Source organism: Pristiophorus japonicus, chromosome 3 (assembly GCF_044704955.1).
Source record: "Pristiophorus japonicus isolate sPriJap1 chromosome 3, sPriJap1.hap1, whole genome shotgun sequence".
Classification (NCBI taxonomy): domain Eukaryota; kingdom Metazoa; phylum Chordata; class Chondrichthyes; family Pristiophoridae; genus Pristiophorus; species Pristiophorus japonicus.
The window spans coordinates 326,333,527-326,353,920 of record NC_091979.1 but is presented as its reverse complement, the minus strand read 5'-3'; the positions used below and the strand labels follow the sequence as shown (position 1 = coordinate 326,353,920).

The 20,394-nt window shown below is 43.4% G+C and overlaps 4 non-coding genes across 4 annotated transcripts; all 4 read right to left on the bottom strand.

Moving 5' to 3' along the window:
• Nucleotides 1-8,642: 8,642 nt before the first annotated feature.
• trnav-cac (transfer RNA valine (anticodon CAC)) lies at nt 8,643-8,715 on the bottom strand. Its single transcript has one exon. It is a non-coding gene; the product is annotated as a tRNA-Val (tRNA).
• Nucleotides 8,716-14,139: 5,424 nt separating this feature from the next.
• On the bottom strand, nt 14,140-14,212 carry trnav-cac (transfer RNA valine (anticodon CAC)). Its single transcript has one exon. It is a non-coding gene; the product is annotated as a tRNA-Val (tRNA).
• Nucleotides 14,213-16,887: 2,675 nt separating this feature from the next.
• On the bottom strand, nt 16,888-16,960 carry trnav-cac (transfer RNA valine (anticodon CAC)). Its single transcript has one exon. It is a non-coding gene; the product is annotated as a tRNA-Val (tRNA).
• A 2,544-nt stretch (nt 16,961-19,504) lies between these two features.
• trnav-cac (transfer RNA valine (anticodon CAC)) lies at nt 19,505-19,577 on the bottom strand. The gene has a single exon. It is a non-coding gene; the product is annotated as a tRNA-Val (tRNA).
• Between the last annotated feature and the right edge of the window lie 817 nt (nt 19,578-20,394).

The window sequence follows — 20,394 nt, the reverse complement described above, 5'->3', positions numbered from 1 at the left end:
AACCGCTGTTTGATGCTGCATTCTCCGCTTTCCGCCGGCAGCGGCTGATTGGAGAGTGTGGGAGCGGAAGTTAGGACTTGTCCCGCCCTCACTCACTCTGGAGCTGGGGAAGAGCGATTAGTCGATGGGTTTGTTTCTGGCTTTAATTTTCTGTTGTGAAGCGTGGTGGCGTGGCAGGATCCTTTAATAATCTCTCACAGCTGACCTGAATGCACGGAATGTGCAGCTTTGAGATATGGTTTCTCCAGCGTCAGGGCTGGAAACGGGAGGGAGTGAGATACACTGTGCAGACAGAACTGTGGAGAGAAATCAGCAAATGGAACAGCACCGTGAGACACTGCACTCTGTTAACATTGAACCACTAATATGATTGATTTAATTTTATCTTCTCATTAATTGAACACGTTTGCATAATGTTTCCGCCCGGTTTCGAACCGGGGACCTGTCGCGTGTTAGGCGAACGTGATAACCACAACACTACGTAAACGCTGTGGCAGTAACATCGTTGGGAACATAACCAGAGCGTTAACCTCAACAGCTGGACGACACTTCTGGAGCTTGTGTCAGGAGAAGAGAATAACGGTGCTATATTTAGCAAGGTTGTGAGTGTGGCAGGAATTGATCCCGTGTTTCTCTGCCTTTATACATAGGAACAGGAGTGGCCATTCCTCAGCAAGTGGTTAGAATCTGGAATACACTTCTCTAAAGGGCGGTGGAGTCAGACTCAATCTTATCTTTCAAAACGGAGTTGGATAAGTATCCGAATGAAAAAAATTGCACAGCTGTGGGTAAGTGACAGGGGAGTGAGACTTGTTGAGAGTTGGCATGGGCTCGACGGGCTGCATCCATTCCCTTATTCTTTGATTCTATAAGTTAGTGGCACATTTAATAGTGTGCATGTCAGCAGAATATTGAAAGGGACATGGATTCAGTCGGCACAACGAGAATCATCTGATTCAGAAGATTCCGGTGCACGAAAATTCGGGTTTAAGGACTTTAAAAGCATCAATTTTCTTTTGTGAAGATTCGGTCAGAGAAATGTTTGAAAAAGAATTTTTTGCTGAAAAGGGCTCAGCACTTCATCTTCTTTTTGGCTGTTAGGGCCACACTTCTTTTCGATGGTATTCTTCCAGAATGTATATTTTCTTTGCTGTTTCACAATAACCAGTCCCTTGCACTGCAGTCTATCTCACTGTTTCCAACGTCTCATGTACATGTTACCAGCAATGAACATTTTGAAGCAGACTTCTAAAGCACAGTGTCCAAAATGGTTTATGGATTCAGAGGTAAAGTGCAGAGCACAGATAAGTTATTCAATTAAGGATTCTCCTTCAGTTAACATTTCTTTAGTTGTGCAAATGAAGATCATCAGTCAATTAATGATGTTTTCCCATGAAGGCAGGATAACATTTAATGATTATGCATTTTCTAAGTAAAAGCCCATGTGATTCAGGGCGAAGTGGCAAATTGGATCCAAATTTGGCTCAGAGGCATGAAGCAAAGGGTAATGTTTGATGGGTGTTTTTGTGACTGGAAGGATGTTTCCAGTGGGGTTCCGCTGTTTTCATTGCCAGATCCATTGCTTTTTATGGTATTTATCAAAGATCTAAACTTGAATATAGGTGTTATGATTACGAAGTTTTCAGGTGTTATTAAAATAGGCAGTGTGGTTGATAATGAAGAAGAAAGCTGGAGACTCCAGGAAGATATCAATCAACTGATAAGGGGGTAGAGCAGTGGCAAACTGAATTTAATCCAGAGATGTGAGAGATCGCGCATTTGTGGAGGGCTAACAAGGAAAGGGAATACACATCAACTGGTATGACATTGAGAAGTGTAGAGGAACAAAGGTAACTGGGATTGCTTGTTATCAGATCCCTGAAGGTAGCTGACCAGTTGGTAAAGTTGATTAAGAATTCATATGGAATGGTTGCATTTATTGGCAGAAGCAAGGAACAGAACAGCAAGTGGGTTATGCTAGAACTGTATAAAATTCTGGTTAGGCCACAGCTGGAGTACTGCGTGCAGTTCTGTTCACCGCATTGATGGAAGAACGTGAATACGCTGGAGAGGGTACAGAGGAGATTTACGTAGATGTTGCCGGGAGTGGAGCAACTTTGCTATGAGGACAGATTGGATAGGATGGGTTTGTTTTCCTTGGAACAGAGGAGGCTGATGGGCGACAGCATTGAGGTGTATAAAAATAGGAGGGGCCTAGATATTGTTGATTAAAAGGGTCTATTTCACATAGTGGAGTGGTCAACAACCAGGCTGCATAATTTAAAAGTAAATAGTGTAAGGGTTAAAGGGGATTTGAAGTGAACATTCTGCATGCAGATGTTTGTGGGGGTCTCAAACTCACTGCCTGAAAGTGTGGTGCAGGCAGAAACCCTCACCACATTTAACCAGTTCTTAGATGTGCACATGAAATGCAATAAGGTGCAGGGGTACACAGCTAAAACTGGGCATTTGTTGGCCGGTGCAGATACGATGGGCTCAAATGACTCCTTCCATGCTGTAAACCTCTATGATTATATAATTATCGGTTAGGATTACTTTCATGATGCAAAAAGTGGCAATCAGATAATTAATGGCGTTTCCAGTGAAGAAGTGTTCGTGCAAGCTGGGGCTCGAACTCAGGAAGCTGAGATCAAGCATCTTGTGAGGCTGTTGTTCGGAGCAGGTGGAGCGTTCTCTCGAACGCTGGCATTTTGCAGCCCAGTGAAGAGCGGTAAAGCGCTGTTTGATGCTGCATTCTCCGCTTTCCCCCGGCAGCGGCTGATTGGAGAGTGTGGGAGCGGAAGTAAGGGCTTGTCCCGCCCTCACTCACTCTGGAGCTGGGAAAGAGCGATTAGTCGATGGGTTTGTTTGTGGCTTTAATTTTCTGTTGTGAAGCGTGGTGGCGTGGCAGGATCCTTTAATAATCTCTCACAGCTGACCTGAATGCACGGAATGTGCAGCTTTGAGATATGGTTTCTCCAGCGTCAGGGCTGGAAACGGGAGGGAGTGAGAGACACTGTGTCGAATTTGAGTGTGAACAGAACTGCAGAGAGAAATCAGCAAATGGAACATCATCGTGAGACACTGCACTCTGTTAACATTGAACCACTAATATGAATGATTTAATTTTATCTTATCATTAATTGAACACGTTTGCATAATGTTCCCGCCCGGTTTCGGAATGGGGACTTTTCGCGTGTGAGGCGAACGTGATAACCACTACACTACGGAAACGCTGTGGCAGTAACATTGTTGGGAACATAACCAGAGCTTTAACCTCAACAGCTGGACTACACTTCTGGAGCTTGTGTCACGAGAATCGAATGACGGTGCTATATTTAGCAAGTGTGTGAGTGTGGCAGGAATTGATCCCGTGTTTCTCTGCCTTTATACATAGGAACAGGAGTGGCCATTCCTCAGCAAGTGGTTAGAATCTGGAATACACTGCTCTAAAGGGCGGTGGAGTCAGACTCAATCTTATCTTTCAAAACGGAGTTGGATAAGTATCCGAATGAAAAAAATTGCACAGCTGTGGGTAAATGACAGGGGCGTGAGATTTGTTGAGAGTTGGCATGGGCTCGACGGGCTGCATCCATTCCCTTATTCTTTGATTCTATAAGTTAGTGGCACATTTAATAGTGTGCATGTCAGCAGAATATTGAAAGGGACATGGATTCAGTCGGCACAACGAGAGGCATCTGATTCAGAAGATACGGGTGCACGAAAATTCGGGTTTAATGACTTTAAAAGCATCATTTTTGTTTTGTGAAGATTCGGTCAGAGAAATGTTTGGGAAAATAATTTTTTGCTGAAAAGGGCTCAGCACTTCATCTTCTTTTTGGCTGTTAGGGTCACACTTCTTTTCGATGGTATTCTTCCAGAATGTATATTTTCTTTGCTGTTTCACAATAACCAGTCCCTTGCACTACAGTCTATCTCATTGTTTCCAACGTCCCATGTACATGTTACCAGCAAGGAACATTTTGAAGCAGACTTCTAAAGCACAGTGTCCAAAATGGTTTATGGATTCAGAGGTAAAGTGCAGAGCACAGATAAGTTATTCAATTAAGGACTCTCCTTCAGTTATCATTTCTTTAGTTGTGCAAATGAAGATCATCAGTCAATTAATGATGTTTTCCCATGAAGGCAGGATAACATTTAATGATTATGCATTTTCTAAGTAAAAGCCCATGTGATTCAGGGCGAAGTGGCAAATTGGATCCAAATTTGGCTCAGAGGCAGGAAGCAAATGGTAATGTTTGATGGGTGTTTTTGTGACTGGAAGGATGTTTCCAGTGGGGTTCCACAGTTTTCAGTGCCAAAACCATTGCTTTTATGGTATTTATCAATGATCTAAACTTGAATATAGGTGTTATGATTACGAAGTTTTCAGGTGTTATTAAAATAGGCAGTGTGGTTGATAATGAAGAAGAAAGCTGGAGACTCAAGGAAGATATCAATCAACTGATAAGGGGGTAGAGCAGTGGCAAATTGAATTTAATCGAGAGATGTGAGAGATCGCGCATTTGTGGAGGGCTAACCAGGAAAGGGAATACACATCAAGTGGTATGATATTGAGAAGTGTAGAGGAACAAAGGTAACTGGGATTGCTTGTCCACAGATCCCTGAAGGAAGCTGGCCAGTTGGAAAAGTTGGTTAAGAAGTCATATGGAATGGTTGCATTTATTGGCAGAAGCAAGGAACAGAACAGCAAGTGGGTTATGCTAGAACTGTATAAAATTCTGGTAAGGCCACAGCTGGAGTACTGCGTGCAGTTCTGGTCACCGCATTGAAGGAAGAACGTGAATACGCTGGAGAGGGTACAGAGGAGATTTACGTAGATGTTGCCGGGAGTGGAGCAACTTTGCTATGAGGACAGATTGAATAGGATGGGTTTGTTTTCCTTGGAACAGAGGAAGCTGATGGGCGACAGCATTGAGGTGTATAAAAATAGGAGGAGCCTAGATATTGTTGATTAAAAGGGTCTATTTCACATAGTGGAGTGGTCAACAATCAGGCTGCATAATTTAAAAGTAATTAGTGTAAGGGTTAAAGGGGATTTGAAGTGAACATTCTGCATGCAGATGTTTGTGGGGGTCTCAAACTCACTGCCTGAAAGTGTGGTGCAGGCAGAAACCCTCACCACATTTAACCAGTTCTTAGATGTGCACATGAAATGCAATAAGGTGCAGGTGTACACAACTAAAACTGGGCATTTGTTGGCCGGTGCAGATACGATGGGCTTAAATGACTCCTTCCATGCTGTAAACCTCTATGATTATATAATTATCGGTTAGGATTACTTTCATGATGCAAAACGTGGCAATCAGATAATTAATGGTGTTTCCAGTGAAGAAGTGTTCGTGCAAGCTGGGGCTCGAACTCAGGAAGCTGAGATGAAGCATCTTATGAGGCTGCTGTTCGGTGTACGGGGAGCGTTGTCTCGAATGGTGGCATTTTGCAACCCAGTGAAGGGCGGTAAACCGCTGTTTGATGCTGCATTCTCCGCTTTCCGCCGGCAGCGGCTGATTGGAGAGTGTGGGAGCGGAAGTTAGGACTTGTCCCGCCCTCACTCACTCTGGAGCTGGGGAAGAGCGATTAGTCGATGGGTTTGTTTCTGGCTTTAATTTTCTGTTGTGAAGCGTGGTGGCGTGGCAGGATCCTTTAATAATCTCTCACAGCTGACCTGAATGCACGGAATGTGCAGCTTTGAGATATGGTTTCTCCAGCGTCAGGGCTGGAAACGGGAGGGAGTGAGATACACTGTGCAGACAGAACTGTGGAGAGAAATCAGCAAATGGAACAGCACCGTGAGACACTGCACTCTGTTAACATTGAACCACTAATATGATTGATTTAATTTTATCTTCTCATTAATTGAACACGTTTGCATAATGTTTCCGCCCGGTTTCGAACCGGGGACCTGTCGCGTGTTAGGCGAACGTGATAACCACAACACTACGTAAACGCTGTGGCAGTAACATCGTTGGGAACATAACCAGAGCGTTAACCTCAACAGCTGGACGACACTTCTGGAGCTTGTGTCAGGAGAAGAGAATAACGGTGCTATATTTAGCAAGGTTGTGAGTGTGGCAGGAATTGATCCCGTGTTTCTCTGCCTTTATACATAGGAACAGGAGTGGCCATTCCTCAGCAAGTGGTTAGAATCTGGAATACACTTCTCTAAAGGGCGGTGGAGTCAGACTCAATCTTATCTTTCAAAACGGAGTTGGATAAGTATCCGAATGAAAAAAATTGCACAGCTGTGGGTAAGTGACAGGGGAGTGAGACTTGTTGAGAGTTGGCATGGGCTCGACGGGCTGCATCCATTCCCTTATTCTTTGATTCTATAAGTTAGTGGCACATTTAATAGTGTGCATGTCAGCAGAATATTGAAAGGGACATGGATTCAGTCGGCACAACGAGAATCATCTGATTCAGAAGATTCCGGTGCACGAAAATTCGGGTTTAAGGACTTTAAAAGCATCAATTTTCTTTTGTGAAGATTCGGTCAGAGAAATGTTTGAAAAAGAATTTTTTGCTGAAAAGGGCTCAGCACTTCATCTTCTTTTTGGCTGTTAGGGCCACACTTCTTTTCGATGGTATTCTTCCAGAATGTATATTTTCTTTGCTGTTTCACAATAACCAGTCCCTTGCACTGCAGTCTATCTCACTGTTTCCAACGTCTCATGTACATGTTACCAGCAATGAACATTTTGAAGCAGACTTCTAAAGCACAGTGTCCAAAATGGTTTATGGATTCAGAGGTAAAGTGCAGAGCACAGATAAGTTATTCAATTAAGGATTCTCCTTCAGTTAACATTTCTTTAGTTGTGCAAATGAAGATCATCAGTCAATTAATGATGTTTTCCCATGAAGGCAGGATAACATTTAATGATTATGCATTTTCTAAGTAAAAGCCCATGTGATTCAGGGCGAAGTGGCAAATTGGATCCAAATTTGGCTCAGAGGCATGAAGCAAAGGGTAATGTTTGATGGGTGTTTTTGTGACTGGAAGGATGTTTCCAGTGGGGTTCCGCTGTTTTCATTGCCAGATCCATTGCTTTTTATGGTATTTATCAAAGATCTAAACTTGAATATAGGTGTTATGATTACGAAGTTTTCAGGTGTTATTAAAATAGGCAGTGTGGTTGATAATGAAGAAGAAAGCTGGAGACTCCAGGAAGATATCAATCAACTGATAAGGGGGTAGAGCAGTGGCAAATGGAATTTAATCCAGAGATGTGAGAGATCGCGCATTTGTGGAGGGCTAACAAGGAAAGGGAATACACATCAACTGGTATGACATTGAGAAGTGTTGAGGAACAAAGGTAACTGGGATTGCTTATCCACAGATCCCTGAAGGTAGCTGGCCAGTTGGAAAAGTTGGTTAAGAAGTCATATGGAATGGTTGCATTTATTGGCAGAAGCAAGGAACAGAACAGCAAGTGGGTTATGCTAGAACTGTATAAAATTCTGGTTAGGCCACAGCTGGAGTACTGCGTGCAGTTCTAGTCACCGCATTGAAGGAAGGACGTGAATACGCTGGAGAGGGTACAGAGGAGATTTACGTAGATGTTGCCGGGAGTGGAGCAACTTTGCTATGAGGACAGATTGGATAGGATGGGTTTGTTTTCCTTGGAACAGAGGAGGCTGATGGGCGACAGCATTGAGGTTTATAAAAATAGGAGGGGCCTAGATATTGTCGATTGAAAGGTTCTATTTCACAGAGTGGAGTGGTCAACAACCAGGCTGCATAATTTTAAAGTAATTAGTGTAAGGGTTAAATGGGATTTGAAGTGAACATTCTGCATGCAGATGTTTGTGGGGGTCTCAAACTCACTGCCTGAAAGTGTGGTGCAGGCAGAAACACTCACCACATTTAACAAGTTCTTAGATGTGCACATGAAATGCAATAAGTTGCAGGGGTGCACACCTAAAACTGGGCAATTGTAGGCCGGTGCAGATGCGATGGGCTTAAATGACTCCTTCCATGCTGTAAACCTCTATGATAATATAATTATCGGTTACGATTACTTTCATGATGCAAAACGTGGCAATCAGATAATTAATGGTGTTTCCAGTGCAGAAGTGTTCGTGCAAGCTGGGGCTCGAACTCAGGAAGCTGAGATGAAGCATCTTATGAGGCTGCTGTTCGGTGTGCAGGGAGCGTTGTCTCGAATGGTGGCATTTTGCAGCCCAGTGAAGGGCGGTAAACCGCTGTTTGATGCTGCATTCTCCGCTTTCCGCCGGCAGCGGCTGATTGGAGAGTGTGGGAGCGGAAGTTTGGGCTTGTCCCGCCCTCAGTCACTCTGGAGCTGGGGAAGAGCGATTATTCGATGGGTTTGTTTGTGGCTTTAATTTTCTGTTGTGAAGCGTGGTGGCGTGGCAGGATCCTTTAATAATCTCTCACAGCTGACCTGAATTCACGGAATGTGCAGCTTTGAGATATTGTTTCTCCAGCGTCAGGGCTGGAAACGGGAGGGAGTGAGAGACACTGTGTAGAATTTGAGTGTGAACAGAACTGTAGAGAGAAATCAGAAAATGGACCAGCATCGTGAGACACTGCACTCTGTTAATATTGAACCAATAATATGAATGATTTAATTTTATCTAATCGTTAATTGAACATGTTTGCATAATGTTTCCGCCCGGTTTCGAACCGGGGATCTTTCGCGTGTGAGGCGAGCGTGATAACCACTACACTACGGAAACACTGTGCCAGTAACATTGTTGGAAACATAACCAGAGCTTTAACCTCAACAGCTGCACTGCGCTTCTGGAGCTTGTGTCACGAGAATAGAATGACGGTGCTATATTTAGCAAGGTTGTGAGTGAGGCAGGAATTGATCCCGTGTTTCTCTGCCTTGAAACATAGGAACAGGAGTGGCCATTCCTCAGCAAGTGGTTAGAATCTGGAATACACTGCTCTAAAGGGCGGTGGAGTCAGACTCAATCTTATTTTTCAAAACGGAGCTGGATAAGTATCCGAATGAAAAAAATTGCACAGCTGTGGGTAAATGACAGGGGAGTGAGACTTGTTGAGAGTTGGCATGGGCTCGACGGGCTGCAACCATTCCCTTATTCTTTGATTCTATAAGTTAGTGGCACAGTTAATAGTGTGCATGTCAGCAGAATATTGAAAGGAACATGGATTCAGTCGGCACAACGAGAGGCATCTGATTCAGAAGATTCGGGTGCACGAAAATTCGGGTTTAATGACTTTAAAAGCATAATTTTTGTTTTGTGAAGATTCGGTCGGAGAAATGTTTGGGAAAATAATTTTTTGCTGAAAAGGGCTCAGCACTTCATCTTCTTTTTGGCTGTTCGGGCCACACTGCTTTTCGATGGTATTCTTCCAGAATGTATATTTCCTTTGCTGTTTCACAATAACCAGTCCCTTGCACTGCAGTCTATCTCACTGTTTCCAACGTCTCATGTACATGTTTCCAGCAATGAACATTTTGAAGCAGACTTCTAAAGCACAGTGTCCAAAATGGTTTATGGATTCAGAGGTAAAGTGCAGAGCACAGCTAAGTTATTCAATTAAGGACTCTCCTTCAGTTAACTTTTCTTTAGTTGTGCAAATGAAGATCATCAGTCAATTAATGATGTTTTCCCATGAAGGCAGGATAACATTTAATGATTATGCATTTTCTAAGTAAAAGCCCATGTGATTGAGGGCGAAGTGGCAAATTGGATCCAAATTTGGCGCAGAGGCAGGAAGCAAAGGGTAATGTTTGATGGGTGTTTTTGTGACTGGAAGGATGTTTCCAGTGGGGTTCCACAGTTTTCAGTGCCAGATCCATTGCTTTTTATGGTATTTATCAATGAACTAAACTTGAATATAGGTGTTATGATTACGAAGTTTTCACGTGTTATTAAAATAGGCAGTGTGATTGATAATGAAGAAGAAAGCTGGAGACTCCAGGAAGAAATCAATTAACTGATAAGGAAGTAGAGCAGTGGCAAATGGAATTTAATCCAGAGATGTGAGAAATCGCGCATTTGTGGCGGGCGAACAAGGAAAGGGAATACACATCAACTGGTATGACATTGAGAAGTGTAGAGGAACAAAGGTAACTGGGATTGCTTGTCCACAGATCCCTGAAGGTAGCTGGTCAGTTGGAAAAGTTGGTTAAGAAGTCATATGGAATGGTTGCATTTATTGGCAGAAGCAAGGAACAGAACAGCAAGTGGGTTTTGCTAGAACTGTTTAAAATTCTGGTTAGGCCACAGCTGGAGTACTGCGTGCAGTTCTAGTCACCGCATTGAAGGAAGGACGTGAATACGCTGGAGAGGGTACAGAGGAGATTTACGTAGATGTTGCCGGGAGTAGAGCAACTTTGCTATGAGGACAGATTGGATAGGATGGGTTTGTTTTCCTTGGAACAGAGGAGGCTGATGGGCGACAGCATTAAGGTGTATATAAAAAGGAGGGGCCTAGATATTGTTGATTAACAGGGTCTATTTCACATAGTGGAGTGGTCAACAACCAGGCTGCATAATTTAAAAGTAATTAGTGTAAGGGTTAAAGGGGATTTGAAGTGAACATTCTGCATGCAGATGTTTGTGGGGGTCTCAAACTCACTGCCTGAAAGTGTGGTGCAGGCAGAAACCCTCACCACATTTAACAAGTTCTGAGATGTGCACATGAAATGCAATAAGGTGCAGGGGGACACATCTAAAACTGGACATTTGTTGGCCGGTGCAGATACGATGGGCTTAAATGACTCCTTCCATGCTGTAAACCTCTATGATTATATAATTATCGGTTAGGATTACTTTCATGATGCAAAACGTGGCAATCAGATAATTAATGGTGTTTCCAGTGAAGAAGTGTTCGTGCAAGCTGGGGCTCGAACTCAGGAAGCTGAGATGAAGCATCTTATGAGGCTGCTGTTTGGTGTACGGGGAGCGTTGTCTCGAACGGTGGCATTTTGCAGCCCAGTGAAGGGCGGTAAACCGCTGTTTGATGCTGCATTCTCCGCTTTCCGCCGGCAGCGGCTGATTGGAGTGTGTGGGAGCGGAAGTTTGGGCTTGTCCCGCCCTCACTCACTCTGGAGCTGGGGAAGAGCGATTATTCGATGGGTTCGTTTGTGGCTTTAATTTTCTGCTGTGAAGCGTGGTGGCGTGGCAGGATCCTTTAATAATCTCTCACAGCTGACCTGAATGCACGGAATGTGCAGCTTTGAGATATTGTTTCTCCAGCGTCAGGGCTGGAAACGGGAGGGAGTGAGAGACACTGTGTAGAATTTGAGTGTGAACAGAACTGCAGAGAGAAATCAGAAAATGGACCAGCATTGTGAGACACTGCACTCTGTTAATATTGAACCACTAATATGAATGATTTAATTTTATCTAATCATTAATTGAACACGTTTGCATAATGTTTCCGCCCAGTTTCGAACCGGGGATCTTTCGCGAGTGAGGCGAACGTGTTAACCACTACACTATGGAAACGCTGTGCCATTAACATTGTTGGGAATATAACCAGAGCTTTAACCTCAACAGCTGGACTACGCTTCTGGAGCTTGTGTCACGAGAATAGAATGACGGTGCTATATTTAGCAAGGTTGTGAGTGAGGCAGGAATTGATCCCGTGTTTTTCTGCCTTTATACATAGGAACAGGAGTGGCCATTCCTCAGCAAGTGGTTAGAATCTGGAATACACTGCTCTAAAGGGCGGGAATGTCAGACTCAATCTTATCTTTCAAAACGGAGTTGGATCAGTATCCGAATGAAAAAAAGTTGCACAGCTGTGGGTAAATGACAGGGGAGTGAGACTTGTTGAGAGATGGCATGGGCTCGACGGGCTGCAACCATTCCCTTATTCTTTGATTCTATAAGTTAGTGGCACATTTAATAGTGTGCATGTCAGCAGAATATTGAAAGGGACATGGATTCAGTCGGCACAACGAGAGGCATCTGATTCAGAAGATTCGGGTGCACGAAAATTCGGGTTTAATGACTTTAAAAGCATCATTTTTCTTTTGTGAAGATTCGGTCAGAGAAATGTTTGGGAAAAGATGTTTTTCCTGAGAAGGGCTCAGCACTTCATCTTCTTTTTGGCTGTTAGGGCCACACTTCTTTTCGATGTTATTTTTCCAGAATGCATATTTTCTTTGCTGTTTCACAATAAGCAGTCCCTTGCACTACAGTCTATCTCACTGTTTCCAACGTCTCATGTACATGTTACCAGCAATGAACATTTTGAAGCAGACTTCTAAAGCACAGTGTCCAAAATGGTTTATGGATTCAGAGGTAAAGTGCAGAGCACAGCTAAGTTATTCAATTAAGGACTCTCCTTCAGTTAACATTTCTTTAGTTGTGCAAATGAAGATCATCAGTCAATAAATGATGTTTTCCCATGAAGGCAGGATAACATTTAATGATTATGCATTTTCTAAGTAAAAGCCCATGTGATTCAGGGCGAAGTGGCAAATTGGATCCAAATTTGGCTCAGAGGCAGGAAGCAAAGGGTAATGTTTGATGGGTGTTTTTGTGACTGGAAGGATGTTTCCAGTGGGGTTCCACAGTTTTCAGTGCCAGATCCATTGCTTTTTATGCTATTTATCAATGAACTAAACTTGAATATAGGTGTTATGATTACGAAGTTTTCAGGTGTTATTAAAATAGGCAGTGTGATTGATAATGAAGAAGAAAGCTGGAGACTCCAGGAAGATATCAATCAACTGATCAGGGGGTAGAGCAGTGGCAAATGGAATTTAATCCAGAGATGTGAGAGATCGCGCATTTGTGGAGGGCTAACAAGGAAAGGGAATACACATCAACTGGTATGAAATTGAGAAGTGTAGAGGAACAAAGGTAACTGGGATTGCTTGTCCACAGATCCCTGAAGGTAGCTGGTCAGTTGGAAAAGTTGGTTAAGAAGTCATATGGAATGGTTGCATTTATTGGCAGAAGCAAGGAACAGAACAGCAAGTGGGTTTTGCTAGAACTGTATTCAATTCTGGTTAGGCCACAGCTGGAGTACTGCGTGCAGTTCTAGTCACCGCATTGAAGGAAGGACGTGAATACGCTGGAGAGGGTACAGAGGAGATTTACGTAGATGTTGCCGGGAGTGGAGCAACTTTGCTCTGAGGACAGATTGGATGGGATGGGTTTGTTTTCCTTGGAACAGAGGAGGCTGATGGGCGACAGCATTAAGGTGTAAATAAAAAGGAGGGGCCTAGATATTGTTGATTAAAAGGGTCTATTTCACATAGTGGAGTGGTCAACAACCAGGCTGCATAATTTAAAAGAAATTAGTGTAAGGGTTAAAGGGGATTTGAAGTGAACATTCTGCATGCAGATGTTTGTGGGGGTCTCAAACTCACGGCCTGAAAGTGTGGTGCAGGCAGAAACCCTCACCACATTTAACAAGTTCTGAGATGTGCACATGAAATGCAATAAGGTGCAGGGGGACACACCTAAAACTGGACATTTGTTGGCCGGTGCAGATACGATGGGCTTAAATGACTCCTTCCATGCTGTAAACCTCTATGATTATATAATTATCAGTAAGGATTACTTTCATGATGCAAAACGTGGCAATCAGATAATTAATGGTGTTTCCAGTGAAGAAGTGTTCGTGCAAGCTGGGGCTCGAAGTCAGGATGCTGAGATGAAGCATCTTATGAGGCTGCTGTTCGGTGTACGGTGAGCGTTGTCTCGAACGGTGGCATTTTGCAGCCCAGTGAAGGGCGGTAAACCGCTGTTTGATGCTGCATTCTCCGCTTTCCGCCGGCAGCCGCTGATTGGAGAGTGTGGGAGCGGAAGTTTGGGCTTGTCCCGCCCTCACTCACTCTGGAGCTGGGGAAGAGCGATTATTCGATGGGTTTGTTTGTGGCTTTAATTTTCTGTTGTGAAGCGTGGTGGCGTGGCAGGATCCTTTAATAATCTCTCACAGCTGACCTGAATGCACGGAATGTGCAGCTTTGAGATATTGTTTCTCCAGCGTCAGGGCTGGAAACGGGAGGGAGTGAGAGACACTGTGTAGAATTTGAGTGTGAACAGAACTGTAGAGAGAAATCAGAAAATGGACCAGCATCGTGAGACACTGCACTCTGTTAATATTGAACCAATAATATGAATGATTTAATTTTATCTAATCATTAATTGAACACGTTTGCATAATGTTTCCGCCCGGTTTCGAATCGGGGATCTTTCGCGTGTGAGGCGAACGTGATAACCACTACACTACGGAAACGCTGTGCCAGTAACATTGTTGGGAATATAACCAGAGCTTTAACCTCAACAGCTGGACTACGCTTCTGGAGCTTGTGTCACGAGAATAGAATGACGGTGCTTTATTTAGCAAGGTTGTGAGTGAGGCAGGAATTGATCCCGTGTTTTTCTGCCTTTATACATAGGAACAGGAGTGGCCATTCCTCAGCAAGTGGTTAGAATCTGGAATACACTGCTCTAAAGGGCGGGAATGTCAGACTCAATCTTATCTTTCAAAACGGAGTTGGATCAGTATCCGAATGAAAAAAAGTTGCACAGCTGTGGGTAAATGACAGGGGAGTGAGACTTGTTGAGAGTTGGCATGGGCTCGACGGGCTGCAACCATTCCCTTATTCTTTGATTCTATAAGTTAGTGGCACATTTAATAGTGTGCATGTCAGCAGAATATTGAAAGGGACATGGATTCAGTCGGCACAACGAGAGGCATCTGATTCAGAAGATTCGGGTGCACGAAAATTCGGGTTTAATGACTTTAAAAGCATAATTTTTGTTTTGTGAAGATTCGGTCAGAGAAATGTTTGGGAAAAGAAGTTTTTCCTGAGAAGGACTCAGCACTTCATCTTCTTTTTGGCTGTTAGGGCCACACTTCTTTTCGATGTTATTTTTCCAGAATGCATATTTTCTTTGCTGTTTCACAATAAGCAGTCCCTTGCACTACAGTCTATCTCACTGTTTCCAACGTCTCATGTACATATTACCAGCAATGAACATTTTGAAGCAGACTTCTAAAGCACAGTGTCCAAAATGGTTTATGGATTCAGAGGTAAAGTGCAGAGCACAGCTAAGTTATTCAATTAAGGACTCTCCTTCAGTTAACATTTCTTTAGTTGTGCAAATGAAGATCATCAGTCAATAAATGATGTTTTCCCATGAAGCAGGATAACATTTAATGATTATGCATTTTCTAAGTAAAAGCCCATGTGATTCAGGGCGAAGTGGCAAATTGGATCCAAATTTGGCTCAGAGGCAGGAAGCAAAGGGTAATGTTTGATGGGTGTTTTTGTGACTGGAAGGATGTTTCCAGTGGGGTTCCACAGTTTTCAGTGCCAGATCCATTGCTTTTTATGCTATTTATCAATGAACTAAACTTGAATATAGGTGTTATGATTACGAAGTTTTCAGGTGTTATTAAAATAGGCAGTGTGATTGATAATGAAGAAGAAAGCTGGAGACTCCAGGAAGATATCAATCAACTGATCAGGGGGTAGAGCAGTGGCAAATGGAATTTAATCCAGAGATGTGAGAGATCGCGCATTTGTGGAGGGCTAACAAGGAAAGGGAATACACATCAACTGGTATGACATTGAGAAGTGTAGAGGAACAAAGGTAACTGGGATTGCTTGTCCACAGATCCCTGAAGGTAGCTGGTCAGGTGGAAAAGTTGGTTAAGAAGTCATATGGAATGGTTGCATTTATTGGCAGAAGCAAGGAACAGAACAGCAAGTGGGTTTTGCTAGAACTGTATAAACTTCTGGTTAGGCCACTGCTGGAGTACTGCGTGCAGTTCTAGTCACCGCATTGAAGGAAGGACGTGAATACGCTGGAGAGGGTACAGAGGAGATTTACGTAGATGTTGCCGGGAGTAGAGCAACTTTGCTATGAGGACAGATTGGTTAGGATCGGTTTGTTTTCCTTGGAACAGAGGAGGCTGATGGGCGACAGCATTAAGGTGTATATAAAAAGGAGGGGCCTAGATATTGTTGATTAACAGGGTCTATTTCACATAGTGGAGTGGTCAACAACCAGGCTGCATAATTTAAAAGTAATTAGTGTAAGGGTTAAAGGGGATTTGAAGTGAACATTCTGCATGCAGATGTTTGTGGGGGTCTCAAACTCACTGCCTGAAAGTGTGGTGCAGGCAGAAACCCTCACCACATTTAACAAGTACTGAGATGTGCACATGAAATGCAATAAGGTGCAGGGGGACACATCTAAAACTGGACATTTGTTGGCCGGTGCAGATACGATGGGCTTAAATGACTCCTTCCATGCTGTAAACCTCGATGATTATATAATTATCGGTTAGGATTACTTTCATGACGCAAAACGTGGCAATCAGATAATTAATGGTGTTTCCAGTGAAGAAGTGTTCGTGCAAGCTGGGGCTCGAACTCAGGAAGCTGAAATGAAGCATCTTTTCAGGCTGCTGTTTGGTGTACGGGGAGCGTTGTCTCGAACGGTGGCATTTTGCAGCCCAGTGAAGGGCGGTAAACCGCTGTTTGATGCTGCATTCTCCGCTTTCCGCCGGCAGCGGCTGATTGGAGAGTGTGGGAGCGGAAGTTAGGGCTTGTCCCGCCCTCACTCACTCTGGAGCTGGGGAAGAGCGATGAGTCGATGAGTTTGCTTGTCGCTTTAATTTTCTGTTGTGAAGCGTGGTGGCGTGGCAGGATCCTTTAATAATCTCTCACAGCTGACCTGAATGCACGGAATGTGCAGCTTTGAGATATGGTTTCTCCAGCGTCAGGGCTGGCAACGGGAGGGAGTGAGAGACACTGTGTCGAATTTGAGTGTGGACAGAACTGCAGAGAGAAATCAGCAAATGGAACAACATCGTGAGACACTGCACTCTGTTAATATTGAACCACGAATATGAATGATTTAATTTTATCTGATCATTAATTGAACACGTTTGCATAATGTTTCCGCCCGGTTTCGAAACGGGGACCTTTCGCGTGTGAGGCGAACGGGATAACCACTACACTATGGAAACGCTGTGCCAGTAACGTTGTTGGGAACATAACCAGAGCTTTAACCTCAACAGCTGGACTACACTTCTGGAGCTTGTGTCACGAGAATAGAATGACGGTGCTATATTTCGCAAGGTTGTGAGTGAGGCAGGAATTGATCCCGTGTTTCTCTGCCTTTATACATAGGAACAGGAGTGGCCATTCCTCAGCAAGTGTTTAGAATCTGGAATACACTGCTCTAAAGGGCGGTGGAGTCAGACTCAATCTTATCTTTCAAAACGGAGTTGGATAAGTATCCGAATGAAAAAAATTGCACAGCTGTGGGAAAATGAGAGGGGAGTGAGACTTGTTGAGAGTTGGCATGGGCTCGACGGGCTGCAACCATTACCTTATTCTTTGATTCTATAAGTTAGTGGCACATTTAATAGTGTGCATGTCAGCAGAATATTGAAAGGCACATGGATTCAGTCGGCACAACGAGAGGCATCTGATTCAGAAGATTCGGGTGCACTACAATTCGGGTTTAATGACTTTAAAAGCATCATTTTTGTTTTGTGAAGTTTCGGTCAGAGAAATGTTTGGGCAAAGATTCTTTTGCTGAAAAGGGCTCAGCACTTCATCTTCTTTTTGGCTGTTAGGGCCACACTTCTTTTCGATGGTATTCTTCCAGAATGTATATTTTCTTTGCTGTTTCACAATAACCAGTCCCTTGCACTACAGTCTATCTCACTGTTTCCAACGTCCCATGTACATGTTACCAGCAAGGAACATTTTGAAGCAGACTTCTAAAGCACAGTGTCCAAAATGGTTTATGGATTCAGAGGTAAAGTGCAGAGCACAGATAAGTTATTCCATTAAGGACTCTCCTTCAGTTAACATTTCTTTAGTTGTGCAAATGAAGATCATCAGTCAGTTAATGATGTTTTCCCATGAAGGCAGGATAACATTTAATGATTATGCATTTTCTAAGTAAAAGCCCATGTGATTCAGGGCACAGTGGCAAATTGGATCCAAATTTGGCTCAGAGGCAGGAAGCAAACGGTAATGTTTGATGGGTGTTTTTGTGACTGGAAGGATGTTTCTAGTGGGGTTCCACAGTTTTTAGTGCCAGATCCATTGCTTTTTATGGTATTTATCAATGATCTAAACTTGAATATCGGTGTTATGATTACGAAGTTTTCAGGTGTTATTAAAATAGGCAGTGTGGTTGATAATGAAGAAGAAAGCTGGAGACTCCAGGAAGATATCAATCAACTGATAAGGGGGTAGATCAGTGGCAAATGGAATTTAATCCAGAGATGTGAGAGATCGCTCATTTGTGGAGGGCTAACAAGGAAAGGGAATACACATCAACTGGTATGACATTGAGAAGTGTAGAGGAACAAAGGCAACTGGGATTGCTTGTCCACAGATCCCTGAAGGTAGCTGGCGAGTTGGAAAAGTTGGTTAAGAAATGTGCATGTCAGCAGAATATTGAAAGGGACATGGATTCAGTCGGCACAACAAGAGGCATCTGATTCAGAAGATACGGGTGCACGAAAATTCCGGTTTAATGACTTTAAAAGCATCATTTTTGTTTTGTGAAGATTCGGTCAGAGAAATGTTTGGGAAAATAATTTTTTGCTGAAAAGGACTCAGCACTTCATCTTCTTTTTGGCTGTTAGGGTCACACTTCTTTTCGATGGTATTCTTCCAGAATGTATATTTTCTTTGCTGTTTCACAATAAACAGTCCCTTGCACTACAGTCTATCTCACTGTTTCCAAAGTCCCATGTACATGTTACCAGCAATGAACATTTTGAAGCAGACAGAAACCCTCACCACATTTAACAAGTTCTTAGATGTGCACATGAAATGCAATAAGGTGCAGGGCATTTGTTGGCCGGTGCAGATACGATGGGCTTAAATGACTCCTTCCATGCTGTAAACCTCTATGATTATATAATTATCGGTTAGGATTACTTTCATGATGCAAAACGTGGCAATCAGATAATTAATGGTGTTTCCAGTGAAGAAGTGTTCGTGCAAGCTGGGGCTCGAACTCAGGTAGCTGAGATGAAGCATCTTATGAGGCTGCTGTTCGGTGTCCGGGTAGCGTTGTCTCGAACGGTGGCATTTTGCAGCCCAGTGAAGGGCGGTAAACCGCTGTTTGATACTGCATTCTCCGCTTTCCGCCGGCAGCGGCTGATTGGAGAGTGTGGGAGCGGAAGTTAGGGCTTGTCCCGCCCTCACTCACTCTGGAGCTGGGGAAGAGCGATTAGTCGATGGGTTTGTTTGTGGCTTTAATTTTCTGGTGTGAAGCGTGGTGGCGTGGCAGGATCCTTTAATAATCTCTCACAGTTGACCTGAATGCACGGAATGTGCAGCTTTGAGATATGGTTTCTCCAGCGTCAGGGCTGGAAACGGGAGGGAGTGAGAGACACTGTGTAGAATTTGAGTGTGAACAGAACTGTGGAGAGAAATCATCAAATGGAACAGCATCGTGAGACACTGCACTCTGTTAATATTGAACCACTAATATGAATGATTTAATTTTATCGAATCATTAATTGAACACTTTTGCATAATGTTTCCACCCGGTTTCGAACCGGGGACCTTTCGCGTGTGAGGCGAACGTGATAACCACTACACTACGGAAACGCTGCGGCAGTAACATTGTTGGGAACATAACCAGAGCTTTAACCTCAACAGCTGGACTACACTTCTGTAGCTTGTGTCACGAGAATAGAATAACGGTGCGATATTTAGCAAGGTTGTGAGTGTGGCAGGAATTGATCACGTGTTTCTCTGCCTTTATACATAGGAACAGGAGTGGCCATTCCTCAGCAAGTGGTTAGAATCTGGAATACACTGCTCTAAAGGGCGGTGGAGTCAGACTCAATCTTATCTTTTAAAACGGAGTTGGATAAGTATCCGAATGCAAAAAATTGCACAGCTGTGGGTAAATGACAGGGGAGTGAGACTTGTTGAGAGTTGGCATGGGCTCGACGGGCTGCACCCATTCCGTTATTCTTTGATTGTATACGTTCGTGGCACATTTAATAGTGTGCATGTCAGCAGAATATTGAAAGGGACATGGATTCAGTAGGCACAACGAGAGGCATCTGATTCAGAAGATTCGGTTGCACGAAAATTCGGGTTTAATGACTTTAAAAGCATCATTTTTGTTTTGTGAAGATTCGGTCAGAGAAATGTTTGGGAAAATAATTTTTTGCTGAAAAGGACACAGCACTTCATCTTCTTTTTGGCTGTTCGGGTCACACTTCTTTTGGATGGTATTCTTCCAGAATGTATATTTTCTTTGCTGTTTCACAATAATCAGTCCCTTGCACTACAGTCTATTTCACTGTTTCCAACTTCCCATGTACATGTTACCAGCAATGAACATTTTGAAGCAGGCAGAAACCCTCACCACATTTAACAAGTTCTTAGACGTGCACATGAAATGCAATAAGGT